General features: G+C 39.6%; 1 non-coding gene across 1 annotated transcript; it reads right to left on the minus strand.

The window, feature by feature from the left end:
* Positions 1 to 3,755: 3,755 nt before the first annotated feature.
* LOC145637606 (small nucleolar RNA R71) lies at positions 3,756 to 3,862 on the minus strand. The gene has a single exon (XR_014114370.1). It is a non-coding gene; the product is annotated as a small nucleolar RNA R71 (small nucleolar RNA).
* Positions 3,863 to 14,316: the final 10,454 nt, after the last annotated feature.

A 14,316-nucleotide genomic window follows, 5' to 3' on the forward strand; every position in this document is an offset into this window, starting at 1 on the left:
TGTTTGATTGCTTAAAAATTCCGTGCATGCTCAATTTGAATTTGTGCTCTATTTTAGTACTACGTACTCTGTTTTTCGCGAACATAATATCATGCAGCTAGGTGAACCTTAGATACTATAGAACCTTAATTTATGATAATTCTGCACAATGTAGCATGGCTCAACAGCGAGGCTCTGGTTCACGGTCCCGAGACGTTCGACGGGAGCACGAGCCCGTAGAGGACGATGCTGAACTGTCTACTTCAATCAGCCGACTCCTTGAGTGGGATGAGTGGACCATGTACTTTTCTCCCGTCCAATCTTTGAGAGGGTGAGACGGGGCATCACAGTTGGGAGGAAACGCTGTCATGGTTCCGGTTGTGATTACTTGGGCGATTTGTACAAGATGTACATCGCTAGAGACGATCAGACGAGACTTCTATGGGAGTCTTACGGGCTTACTGCACTGTTCGAGACCTCCGATGCCATGATTGCCTCTAGTAGGGGTCATCATGTTGTCCGTGCTCTGGTGGAGTTCTTTTGGGACACCACCAATACTTTCCACTTCCCCTGGGGTGAGATGATGGTCACTCCTACCGACTTCAGTCTCATTACGGGACTGGAGTTTAGCTCCGTGGCACTGTCATTCGATAACGGGATTGACGTCTTTTCTCCTGAGGTCGAGGAGCTGTTGGGTTCGATTGCTATTCGGGCTCGAACTGAGGTAGAGTCGACTATGTTCAGTGCTAGGGGGATTCGCCGCTCGACTCTAGCAGCGGTTTTGACGAAGGTGTGACTACCTAAGAGCAGCGGGTGCACATCTTTGCACTTATCTTGCTGTCAGGGACGTTCTCTCCTGACAAGGGTAGTAGGGCGCTACTTTACTACCTTCTTGTCGTCCGTGATCTACACCGGATCGGGACTTACGACTGGGCCAGCTTGGCCTATGCTGATTTCATCCGAGCGTTGCGGGACTCGTGTCAGCATCAGTTCTTCGTGGGAAACGTTGCTCTGTCCGACTTTTGGAGGGTCGTAGAGGTATACTTTATTCCCCATAAAGTTTAGCTATACATTTTATTTAGCACTTGCTGATAACTTTTGCTTCTTGTAAATCTGGTTCAACAAGTACTTCCCCTCAGCTGCGCTGGCGAGACCGTCGCCGCGCAGGCTTCCAGTTTGTGCTTCCTAGGGTAGTCGCCGTGTTGGGATGTCCACTGCCTATGTCCGAGATTGGATCATCTCGGTATGATTCTTTTCTTATTTGACATTTTGTGATGCCTTAGCTAGATTCTTGTCTTATAGACACTCTTTGCAGGAGCCTGAGGTGTTGTACCGACCGTGGGTCGACTTGGCAGCTCCTAGGCTATTTCTTGGGAACTTACGGAGCGGCTGCGTATCTTGGAGAGAGGGTTGCTGATGTGTCCATTTTATATTGTATTTTACCTTCGTCCCTTGGTCATAATTAGTAGTGTTTTTGGCTCTTTAGAGCCACTTTTATTACTAATTGGTGTTTTCTAGTGTTTTCGTAGATTTGGTTGACTTTTGCAGGGATTTATGCTTTTGGAGTATTTTCCCGAGATATTTTAGAGCAATCACGAGCATTGGAGAAGCACGACCAGAGTTTATAGCCCAGGGTCGATTAGAGCCATTGAACCAGTGATTAAGGGCTCGGTATAGGTGATACCGGGGCATTTGGACCGAGTATTCAAGACCTAAAGAGGAAACCTAGATTGGCCCGAAGAATTGGAACCCAATCAAAGTTCAAATAGTGGCCCAAATGAGCCGCCCGGCAAAAGAGGCTGGCGCCCGAAGGCGCGCCCGGCCGGGCGGGAGAAGCTATGGCTGGCGCCCGATGACGCGCCCAGCCGGGCGCGAGATTGCTATTAGAGACAAAAAGGCGCGCCCGATCGAGCGGTGCCTCGCCCGATAGGGCGCGTGTATTTATTAGTTGACGATTAACGTCGTTTTAATTTGTTTTAGTTTAGGATTTTGTACGGAGTATAAATACACCTCCGTAATACGATTTTAGGATCTCCTCTTCTTCTCTTTTCACTTTTCTTTACTCTCTTAATTATTCTCTTAGATTTCTTTTCTCTTAAACCTTTGTTCTTAACTCTACTCTTAATTCCAGATTTATTTTGGTAACGATTTTTCATCCCTAATCTTAGTTATTTATTTTATTCCTTTCATCATGATTTATTTTATTACTTTGATTAGTTTAGTTTTTAATATGTGTGAGTAGTTTAATTTCTAGGGTTTGTGGGGATCTAATAAATAATATGAAGGGGTAAATTATTGTTGTTGGTTATCAATGATAGATTAATTTCCTATTGATTGATTTAATGCTCTGTGACTAGATTAGGCCTATCTTTTATGCATGAGTTTGACAATATTGATTCAAGAATCGAGAGATGAGAATTAATGTTTAGGTCTAGTTTCAATAGGCAAGTTAATTTATAAATTGTTAAGTCGAGAATCGAGAGATGAGATTTAATACCGGCAAATTAATTGTGTGATTGTAATACGTAGCGAAAGCCCTTTACAATCTGGTTAATTGATGCATTGATGATGGACTATTATTGATTATTGGTATTGCATGATAACTTCTTATTGGATTGTTTTAATGTTTTACAATTGCGCTTGTAAAAGTATAGCAATATTAAATTGATAAATCGAGCAGATGTTAATTTGATATTAAAGGCTATTTTAAGTAAGAACTTGGATCTAGTAAATTGCGAGAGCCTGTTAGATCTATGTTGATTAATAAATTGCGAGAGCCTGTTAATCATGTTATTTATACAATGTCAATGATTGATTACTATGTTTTACCCTGGAGTATTATTTATTGGTGAACCTATGCCCTAGATCCTTTTATATATTGTTTTCTCCCTATTCTCAATCTTAGTAGTTTAGTTACTTATTCGAATATAAATATTGGTTACTAGATAATTTAGATTATATTAATTAATTAGGAGTAAAAAGACTTGTTTCCCTGTGGAGATCGACCCTACTTCCCTATCTACTTTAGTTAGAGGACTTAGGAATTATTTTTGATTAGGGGATGCGACTTTACCCTGTCAAAATTTAGGCGCCGTTGCCGGGGAAACGGTTTTATTTTTATTTCTGATTGTTTTTGTAGTCTAGATTATTTCTCTTTTGTCTTAGAGAGCGTTAGTTCTATGAGACAAATCTCATATTTGCTTCTAGTTTTTGTTTATGCCCAGGTGTTCCAGATCAGGTTACATCCCATTCGATCCTGAGATCGAACGTTCCTTCCATAGACAGAAAAATTTCTACAAGCAAATCCTGGCGGATTCTGGGGATAATAATAATAATCACCGCGATCCTCCAACTGATTCCAGCGATTTTGAGGCATCATCAGACGCTGAATCAGGGATGACGGCTCCAAAGAAGCTTAGTGATTATTCACAACCAAAGCTTACGGATTTCCACATCTCACCCCTACTTCAGCTCTTGATGGGGTTCAATTTGAAATTAAACCTCAATTTATAACGATGATAGAGAGGAAGCAATTCAGTGGAGCCAAGGGTGAAGACTCGAATCTTCACATTGCCGACTATTGTAAATATTGCAACACCATCAGGCAACCCGGGGTCACTCAAGACAAAATCAGGGAGATTCTCTTTCCCTTCTCTTTAACTGGAAAAGCTAAATTGTGGTTTAATGGCTTAAATAGAACTACGCTTGGTATAACTGACTAGGAAACTCTTGTTTTGAATTTCTATAACAAGTATTATCCTGCAGAGAGAACAGCAGTACTACGGAGTGCGATTCAGAACTTTGCCCAAGAAGCCGAGGAGTCTTTATATGAGGCTTGGGAGAGGTTCAAGGACTTACAAAGAGAATGCCTTCACCATAATTTAGCGCAATGGCAGTTAATCCAAGCCTTTTATAACGGCATTGGAAATTCCTCTAGAATAATTTTAGACTCTGCAGCTAGTGGGAGATTTATGAATCTTAATGTTGATGATGCAGGTCAGGTTATTGAAGATATGGTGATACACAATTCCCAATATGGGAATCCTAGAGGATTTGCTAACAAGGGGAACCATAGTGTCGACTCTGTATCCTTTTTGCAAGCTCAACTAACCTCTATTTGCCAAAAATTAGATAATCTGAGCACTGCTAATGTAGCTAATGTTTCAGCGATTAATAATAATTCTAATGAGGCTTTATGTGAAAATTGTGGTATTGTAGGTCATTGGGAGTAGGATTGCAGGAGTTCCGTGGAGCAAGTTAATGCCTTCCAAGCTTATAGGCAGAATAACCCATACTCCAACACTTACAATCCTGGGTATCAAAATCATCCATACCTTTCCTACCGGAGCACTAATGTTCAAAATCCACCTCTACAAGAACCACAGGCGCCACAACAACAACAACAAAAATATTATCATCCCAATGCTAGCAAGAAGAATCAACCACAACAAACCTCCTCATCTTCCGACCCTTCTCTGGCGGAAATTAGAACAATGTTGGTCAATATGCAAAAGCACATGGAGAGTAGAGATGCGACAATTGATCAAATTCTAGCGCATAATAAAATTGTAGATAATCAAATTGCGCAACTCTCCGCTACTCTACAAGCCCGCCAACAGGGAGCCTTGCCGGCACAGCCCACTAGGCCTACGGATCAAGAATTTGCAATTACTCTAAGGAGTGGTTCAAACTATGAAGAGCCCTCTATGCCCAGAGTTGATGAACCTGTTTTATTAAATACTGCTAATCTTGATTCCGTTAAACCAAACAATGTAGTTGATAGCCCTGCAGGGCTAAAAGATAATACTAACATATATAATTCTACATTGCAGGGTACAACTCCAGAGAAGGTGGCTACTCTTGACAAGAATAAGAATGCTCCAAAGATAATTATCAAACTTCCTTTCCCCAATCGTCAATTGAAGACAAACTTGGATAAGCAGTTTGGTAAGTTTCTGGAGGTGGTTAAAGATTTGAAGGTAACAGTTCCCTTTACTGAATTGATCACACAAATCCCCTCATATGCAAAATTTATGAAAGAAATTTTGACGAGAAAAAGGTCTATTAGTGAGATAGAGACAGTAGCTTTCGCTGCAGAGTATAGTGTCGTACTTCAAAATAAGTCTCCACCTAAATTAAAAGATCCGGGTAGTTTTTCTATCCCTTGTCATATTGGCAATCTCTTGATTGATAATTCATTATGTGATTTGGGTGCTAGTGTTAGCGTCATGCCATTATCTGTATGTTCTAAGTTGAATATGGGTAAATTAAAAGCTACCAATATAACTCTACAAATGGCCGACCATTCTTTCAAATACCCCTTAGGTGTTTTAGAGGATGTCCCCGTTAGAGTAGGTAAATTTTATATACCTGAAGATTTTGTTGTTCTTGATATGGATGAGGATATGCAAACCCCAATTATTTTGGGTAGACCATTCCTTAACACTACAGGAGCAGTCATAGATGTAAGAAGTGGTAAGTTAACACTATCAGTAGGGGATGATAAAGTTGTTTTTAATCTGAATAATGGAGCTTTTAATGCCCCTAAAAGCTCCATGACTGAGGAGAAATGTTTCAGTGTTAATGTGGTTGTAAATTATTCTAACAAGCCCCAAGCTCTTGAAAAAGATCCCTTGGAGGCGGTATCTTGTGTTGCATCTTTTTCAGATGAGATAGACAAATGGCAGAATGAAGTCGATGCAATAGAAAGAGCACTCTACAATGTTGGTCTTGGTTTCGAGGATGAACAAGTGGAACCGATCGAGTAAGTTGTGCGAATCAAGCCTACGGTAAGTGTTCCGCCAGATCGAGTTGCAAGTGTTGAACGCAATGACAACTTTAAGAACCATTCGATCGAAGAACGGTTTTTAGTGCGTAGCATAGAAGATCCCCCAGTCCAAGTCAAGGAGGATCCACCAGATAAGGCGACTTGGCGTCCCACGGGTTATGTCAGGAAGCTGCATCGCAGCCTAAACATCGCTAGATCGGGTGAGAAACCACCCGTTCAAGCGTTAGGCCATGGGTCCTAGAAATTGTACTTGGTAAGAAGGTCGTGCGAGACCTAGATAAACCAGCGCTTTGCGGGAGGCAACCCATATTTCTAATGTTTTTTTAGTCTAATTTTTCTTTTCTTTTTCTTACGAGAGGAGAGATGAGGGAATTTAATGAGTTTTATGAGTGTTTGTACAAGTTTAAAGGAAAACAATTAGCCAAATTTTGAAGAAAAGACGAAAATTAATATTTCGCCGATTTAGTCTCGGGCCCGACCGGGCGAAGCTCGCCCGATCGAGCGCGAGAGTAAGGGTCAAAAAATAAGTAATTTCGCCCGACCAGGCGAGTGGCGCCCGACCGGGCGCGAAATTCATCGTATACGGACTAATTTGTCCGCCTGATCGGGCAAGCCTCGCCCGACCGGGCGCGAGAAGGGAAGGAATTTTTGCCTACAATTCGCCCAATCGGGCGCGAGAGCAAGGCGGAAAATGATAGTCAGATCGCCCGACCGGGCGCGAGAGGTAACAAAATTCAAGCGATCAGATCGCCCGACCGGGCGAGTGGCGCCCGACCGAGCGCGAATATATGGCAATCAGATCGCCCGACCGGGCGAAGGCCGCCCGACCGGACGCGAAGTATAAGCTACGAATCTTGAAGATCGCCCGACCGGGCGCGAGGACTCTCTGCGTCTTTTTCTTCTCCCTTTTCTTCATTCTTTCTCCATATCTTCTTTCCTCCATTACTTTCTCTCTCTTAAACTCAAATTTTCTCTACCTTCTCTCTAAGATTTCTCCTCCATTACCAATCCAAATTCAAAACTCTTTACATATTTGTGATCCTCTCTTCATCCTCTTCACTCTCATATAAAAAATTTTCAGTTTTAATTCAACAAATTTTCAACCCATTTCTTGAACATGGCATCAAAGAGGGCTAGGTCCATTTTTGGTAGGAGCTCTAGTTCGAGGGAGGAATACGACCCGGAGTTGCAACTCCCGTATTGGCCAACGATCCGGATTGTAAGCCGGGAACAAAAGGAACGGCTAGAGCATTTGGTCGGTCGTGAGGTAATTCCTTCTCGGTGGTTACACCGCCCTACCTTAGAATCATTTGGTTTGTATGATTTTGTTAAACGATTTTTGAATGATATTGGCATGAGAAAATTCGTTGACATGCATTATCCTACATACCGAGAACTTACCTGTTAATTCTTGTCCACTTTTCATGTTGTTAGTAGTAGGAATTGGCCTAATTTATTTTTCAGGTTAAATAATAGAAATATTAGTTTAACTTTTGTTGAATTTTGTAAAATTTTTGAACTAAATTCTAAATTATCTCACCAATGGCATGCAAATTATAAAATGGGTGACTTATATTATGCTTTGACTGGTTTACCTGCCCCCGACCCCCAACATTCTAGTACCAAACCTATTCACCACCCTGTCCCAAAAATCTGGCAAAGATTTGCGGGTTTGTGATTTTTAGGTAGGGCCGAGCCACATAACGCTCAAACCAACGAACTAGCTGTCATAGGACATTATGTGTACGGGTTCGGGAAATTAAACATAGGCAGGTTTATAGTTCACCATTTGAGTAGGCATGCCACAGCCAGCACCACTTCCAAGTCCCCTATCTGTTTAGGTGGCCTTATCACTCGAATAGCGGTGAAAAAGGCCGGTTTTGTAGTAGACGGACCCCACCAACTGTGGACCAGATACCTACATGACTGCTAGATATTTTGAGGATGTGGGGTGGGTTAGGCCGGATAGCGAGCAGACACCCTTTTGGTGTATTCGGACTGGGAACGAGCAACCTTTGCCCATTATTCCCCTACCTAGTCCAGACTTGACCGCCTTTTCCCCGGGGCAACTTTCTTACACCTATGATGCTTTAGTTGCCAACGCTAGGGGGCAGGCACCACCACCACCAGTTCTACCACCCCAGCCTCAGCCCGAGGTGGCTTTCTCTCCACCTCGTATATCCCATTCCGTCCCTCATGTTGATTCTGACCCAGTTTGGGATCTCTAGAGTATAGGTCAGGCCCTAGGACGTATCGAGCATTCGCATACTGACCTTAGGAGGATGGTAGGCTCTATTGACCAGAGTTTAGGGTACCTAGAGAGGAACCAGGGTAGAGCTCTTTACCCTATGTACGATGATTATGCTCGTCGGGGCAACATTCCCGACGACGCTATTCACCCTGACTGGTTTCAGCCTCCACCCCAGGGATACGATAGGGATCCCACTGCCCGTGGTATTTACACTGACTATTCTTCCTTTTTCGGGTACGGGCAGGACATTCCTTTCGGGGGACCGGCAGGGGGAAGTTTTCACGCTGATTATTTTGGTGGTAGCTCTTCTGGTGCAGGTGGTGCAGGGGGTGAAGGTGGCAGTGGAGGTGCGGGTTTCGGCTCGATGGATGAGGATGATGAGGACTAGCTATGCTGGGCTAGTTTCCGAGCCAATGAGGACATTGTCTGATTCTGGCTTGGGGGAGATTTTGGTTTGGTATTTTCTTTTTCTCTTTCCTTTTATTTTTGGTGTGTTTTCTTAGGTTAGATTTCTCGCTTTCTAGGTTAGTTTTACTTCTTTATTTATATATAAAAATACAAAAAAAATCGAAAAATAAAAAATTCAAAAATACGTTCCAATGAATTATAAATTATGCTTCCCTATGCCCCTTACTTGAGAAAATTGTTTTTGATTCTTGGTATTTGATGATAAATATTGTGGATTAGTTGATCATGATTTGATGTTTGATTGCCTTGAAACCTTAACATGCGTTAATTTTGTCCAACCACTTGTGAATATAGTGCTTGACTAGTTGATTTGGTAAGGAATGTGTGATAATTCCATATTTCCTGGTATGTCAATGAATTTGAGTATTGGTTTGCAACTATAAGTAATGTTTATATGATTCATTATTATGCACATTGTGGATGACGAAGGCATTTGTTCTTTTAGGTAGCCTCTAGATGATTGTAGATACATTTGTTCCCTTCTTGCTACCCATGTTGTTGCCTTGACTTGTTTGTTGTTTATTAGCCACATTACAAGCCTATTTTGTCCCATTGGTTACTAGTCCCAAGCTTGGCTTGGGGTTAGTGAGTGAGGCGAGGGAGTTTGTAGTGTGCTTATTATTTGCACAATTTGGGTGGGATTTGAGAAATTTTTTTGTTGATTATTCATGTTTATTTTTGATGAGTTTGAAAGTTATATTTTCTTGAAAAAATAAAGCATGATATTATGAAAAAAAGAGAAGTTCAAGAAAAAAAAAATGTGAAAAAAATAAGTGAACTTCAAAAGGAAAAAAAATGTTCAAATGTTCTAGTTGGAGGTTGATCAAAAGAAAAATAATTGAGCCTCAATGAAAAAACTCAAGTATGGAAAATAAGTTTGTTTATTCACTGTACTTCTTCATTATTATATTTTCTGAGTGAAATTGTAAGAGTTGGGATCATTTATTATGATTGGAGTTTATTTGGTTGATGTTAGAGTTGGTTATGTAGGAGATGTATGATCATAATTTTTTTGATCATGAGTTTTATTAGGATATGGCTCCTTTAAGCATAGCTTTTCTCTCACTTATTCCCAAATTTATCCTACCCTTTACCCTAGCCTTACATTACAAGCTTTAAAGACCTTCTGACCTTTGTGCATAGAATTGTATGAATGCGAAAGTGTTGTTTATCAATGCAAGTTATGATTTGGCATATTTCGAGTCGACTAGTAGGATAGAGCGTTCATTGTTTTATACACACGAGAGTGTGAGTTGGGAGGGCATTGTTCACATTAAAGGGGTGGTTGGAGAGCGATCGAGTACATCTTTTACTCACCACAAAAATGAGAGTCGAGTGTGTGAGCACTAGTATTGAATTCTATATGCTCTTGTGGTTTGCTCTATTTGACAATTGATAGGGAAGAAAGGTAATTGGATGGACTTGATTAGTTGATTTTGAAGCATGTTTATTTGATTTACTCTGGATCGTTTGTGCTTGATTTTTACTTTTGGGGTGAAGCATATTTATTGATTCATTGATGAGATCTTTGCTTAGGGACAAGCAAATGTTTGGCTTGGGGGAGTATGATGTGTCCATTTTATATATTATTTTACCCCCGTCCCTTGGTCATAATTAGTAGTGTTTTTTGCTCTTTAGAGCCACTTTTATTACTAATTGGTGTTTTCTAGTGTTTTCGTAGATTTGGTTGACTTTTGCAGGGATTTATGCTTTTGGAGTATTTTCCCGAGATATTTTGGAGCAATCACGAGCATTGGAGAAGCACAACCAGAGTTTATAGCCCAGGGCCGGTTAGAGCCATCAAACCTGTGATTAAGGGCTCGGTATAGGTGATACTGGGGCATTTGGACAGTGTATTCAAGACCTAAAGAGGAAACCCAGATTGGCCCGAAGAATTGGAGCCCAATCGAAGTTCAAATAGTGGCCCAAATGAGCCGCCCGGCCAAAGAGGCTGGTGCCCGGAGGCGCGCTTGGCCGGGCGGGAGAAGCTATGGCGGGCGCCCGGTGACGCACCTGGCCGGGCCAAGATTGCTATTAGAGACAAAAAGGCGCGCCCGATCGGGCGGTGCCTCGCCCGATCGGGGGCGTGTATTTATTAGTTGACTATTAACGTCGTTTTAATTTGTTGTAGTTTAGGATTTTGTACTGAGTATAAATACTCCTCCGTAATACGATTTTAGGATCTCCTCTTCTTCTCTTTTCACTTTTCTTTACTCTCTTAATTATTCTCTTAGATTTGTTTTCTCTTAAACCTTTGTTCTTAACTCTACTCTTAATTCCAGATTTATTTAGGTAATGATTTATCTTCCCTTAATCTTAGTTATTTATTTTATTCCTTTCATCATGATTTATTTTATTACTTTGATTAGTTTAGTTTTTAATATGTGTGAGTAGTTTAATTTCTAGGGTTTGTGGGCGTCTAATAAATAATATGAAAGGGTAAATTATTGTTGTTGATTATCAATGCTAGATTAATTTCCTATTGATTGATTTAATGCTCTGTGACTAGATTAGGCCTATCTTTTATGCATGAGTTTGACAATATTGATTCAAGAATCGAGAGATGAGAATTAATGTTTAGGTCTAGTTTCAATAGGCAAGTTAATTTATAAATGGTTAAGTCGAGAATCGAGAGATGAGATTTAATACCGGTAAATTAATTGTGTGATTGTAATACATAGCGAAAACCCTTTACAATCTGGTTAATTGATGCATTGATGATTGACTATTATTGATTATTAGTATTGCATGATAACTTCTTATTGGATTGTTTTAATGTTTTACAATTGCGCTTGTAAAAGTATAGCAATATTAAATTGATAAATCGAGCAGATGTTAATTTGATATTAAAGGCTATTTTAAGTAAGAACTTGGATCTAGTAAATTGCGAGAGCCTGTTAGATCTATGTTGATTAATAAATTGCGAGAGCTTGTTAATCATGTTACTTATGCAATGTCAATGATTGATTACTATGTTTTACCCTGGAGTATTATTTATTGGTGAACCTATGCCCTAGTGTAGACACCCATTTGTGTCTCCCCAAAACAAAACCCAGTGATGAGTACCTTTCACGTCGAATCATAATCGAATGAAACGAAAGTGTGAAAGGTCTAGTGTTGCGGAAAGTTTTATTTCTTTTCTCCTCTCTCTGTTTTTGAAAACTTTATTTTAAGAAAACAGCCAATCCAGTTTGGTTGGTCCATAATATGGGTCCAATAGTAGTGTAGTTGGATAGGGCTTGCAAAGACCTTTCCAACGATATATTATAAGCCCAATTCTGATGAATATTGAGGAAGGTATGGCCAATTTACTAAACTGGGCCCGGTTTGAGATTTATGTACGACCTAATGATCTATGGGAGGGCCTAATATGATTTATCATTCCTAATGCAATTAGGAATGGTTTTAGTCTTCTAGAATCTTCTAGAAGGTTCTTTTCATTCCTAATTCAATTAGCATTGATAAGTTGACTTTGTTGACTTTTCAGAGTTTTAATCAAGATCAAATAGCATTTTCGAAGAAATTATATTATTTTATCTTCCACTACGGTAAACTTATCTTATTTTCGAAAACGCGTTGAAATTCAGTTTGGCATCCAACCCCAGGCCTTGGCGCCTGGAACCAGGCTTGGCGCCAGGCGCTAGCCATTGGCGCCTGGCACTAGCCACTTGTGCCTGGCATCAGCTAGCCAGGGTTGGCGCCAATCCTGTTTTGCGATCGTCGGACTCTGTTTTGTTAAATTATCTTTTTTGGCTGATTTTCTCTATAAATATCGTATCAAAAACTTCGTTTTCATTCACCAATTTTCTCTAAGTCTCTTCCATTCATCTTTCTTTCTTTCTTTCTTTCTCTAAACTTTGTTTTCTTAAATACAAAATTCCGCATTCACAAGATTTAGAAACACCTAGCCATATTCGAAGTTGCCTTCGCTTTAGACGTGAAAGGTTTAATTTCTGAGGGTTTGGTCCCAAATCTCTATTTCAATTATTTAATTTAATTGTTTTGATTATTATTTTTCCTTGAAGTTACTAACGTGTGTATTTTGTTATTAGAAAGAGGTACGAGGCATCAAAGTAAGTATTTTAATGGTTTTTATTGATTTTATGATGTAGGTATCATGTTTATATTGTTATTATGATATTCCTAGTATCATGTCTAGGGTGTTTTTAATATCAAATATGATTGTTATTATTCTTCCTATTTTTTTCCTAATATTTATTCATGTTAGTATCATGTTAGGGCTAAAGACTTTATTTTTATTGCTTAGTGACATGCTAGGGCTTGTTATTAATCTTGTTAGTATCATGCCTAGGATCTTGCTATTTTTATTATGCTTTAATATTAACATGAACATGGTAATTATTATAATTGTAATCACGCTTAATAATCTTGTTAGGGTTATATGATTATAATTTCAAGTGATCGCCAATAATAGAATATTTGTGCGTTAATATTCAACTAACATGGATAAACAGGTTTAGGGTAAATCTAATGATTGCATGTTAATTAAAAAGCGCACATGAATACGATCAGAGTAAAGTAGAGGCCTATTATTAGGGCAGGTTCAATCTCTTTTAGGTTGGATTTGTACCATCATCCCCGAACCCTTATTTGGTTCAAGACCTTATGGAGTTTACGATCTCGTGGATCGTTAAGGGGTGTAACCTTCACCTTATGAATGGTTTACAAGTTCCTAAAACTTGTTGGCGACTCTTTTGCTCTATCTTCTTCCCTTTTGGACGCCACCGTACTTTATTGTATGATCACAGTGGGGTTCAAGCTAGTGGGATTTTAAGGCTTGAAATTATTCCCTACACCTAGATCCTTTTATATATTGTTTTCTCCCTATTCTCAATCTTAGTAGTTTAGTTACTTATTCGAATATAAATATTGGTTACTAGATAATTTAGATTATATTAATTAATTAGGAGTAAAAAGACTTGTTTCCCTGTGGAGATCGACCCTAGTTCCCTATCTACTTTAGTTAGAGGACTTAGGAATTATTTTTGATTAGGGGATGCGACTTTACCCTATCAGTTGCTATTCAGCATTCCTCAGATACCTTTGTCGTTCCTGCTCCTCCACCACGTCACATGTTTAACGCCACGAGGTTGGTGAGCATGTCAGAGGGAGCCGGTACCCCTTGGCGATCTTACACAATACCTGAGCGATACTATGGGGAGGAGCTACTGCCGTTGTTAGCTCCAGTTCTTGTACCTGCTGAGGATGTGGCGGTATGATTTTCATCTTTTACCTTTTGTTAAGAAGCCCCCAAGTGACGCTTTAGTGATTTTGTTTTGCCTTGTCAAGATGATCACTACTACAAAAAGCGTGTTTTTTGGACGCTTTTTAGGTCTTTTTTTGACGCTAAAAAGCGTCGAAAAAAAATTTCTCGACGTTGCTAAAAAGCGTCGAGAATCCGTGAGTCGAGAATTTTTAGGGACTCAAAAAAGCGTCGAGAATTTCGACGCTTTTTTGTGTCTAAAATAGTATTTGAAGTGTCGGAAAATACTAATTTCGCGCACTTTCCCAACTTTGTTTAGTTTTTTTGTGACGCTTTTACATGTCCACATACTTAAATTTAGCGACGCATTTTGTTGTCTTGCGTTTATTCGTGTCAACCTATGGTATGGCAGAAACTTTTGAAATGTGAAAATATGCAAAATATGTAGACATAAAAAAGCGTCTAGAATATTTTTAAGCTTTTTTTTTTTATTATTATTTTTTTCCTTTCAGACATTATAGTTCTTTAAATTTATCATAAATTAAATTAATAACATTTACATTAAAGTAAACAAATATTCTTATAACTAAATCAGATTAAAAAAAA

The sequence above is a fragment of the Chenopodium album genome, chromosome 6, assembly GCF_948465745.1.
Source record: "Chenopodium album chromosome 6, dcCheAlbu1.1, whole genome shotgun sequence".
Taxonomy (NCBI): Eukaryota; Viridiplantae; Streptophyta; class Magnoliopsida; order Caryophyllales; family Amaranthaceae; genus Chenopodium; species Chenopodium album.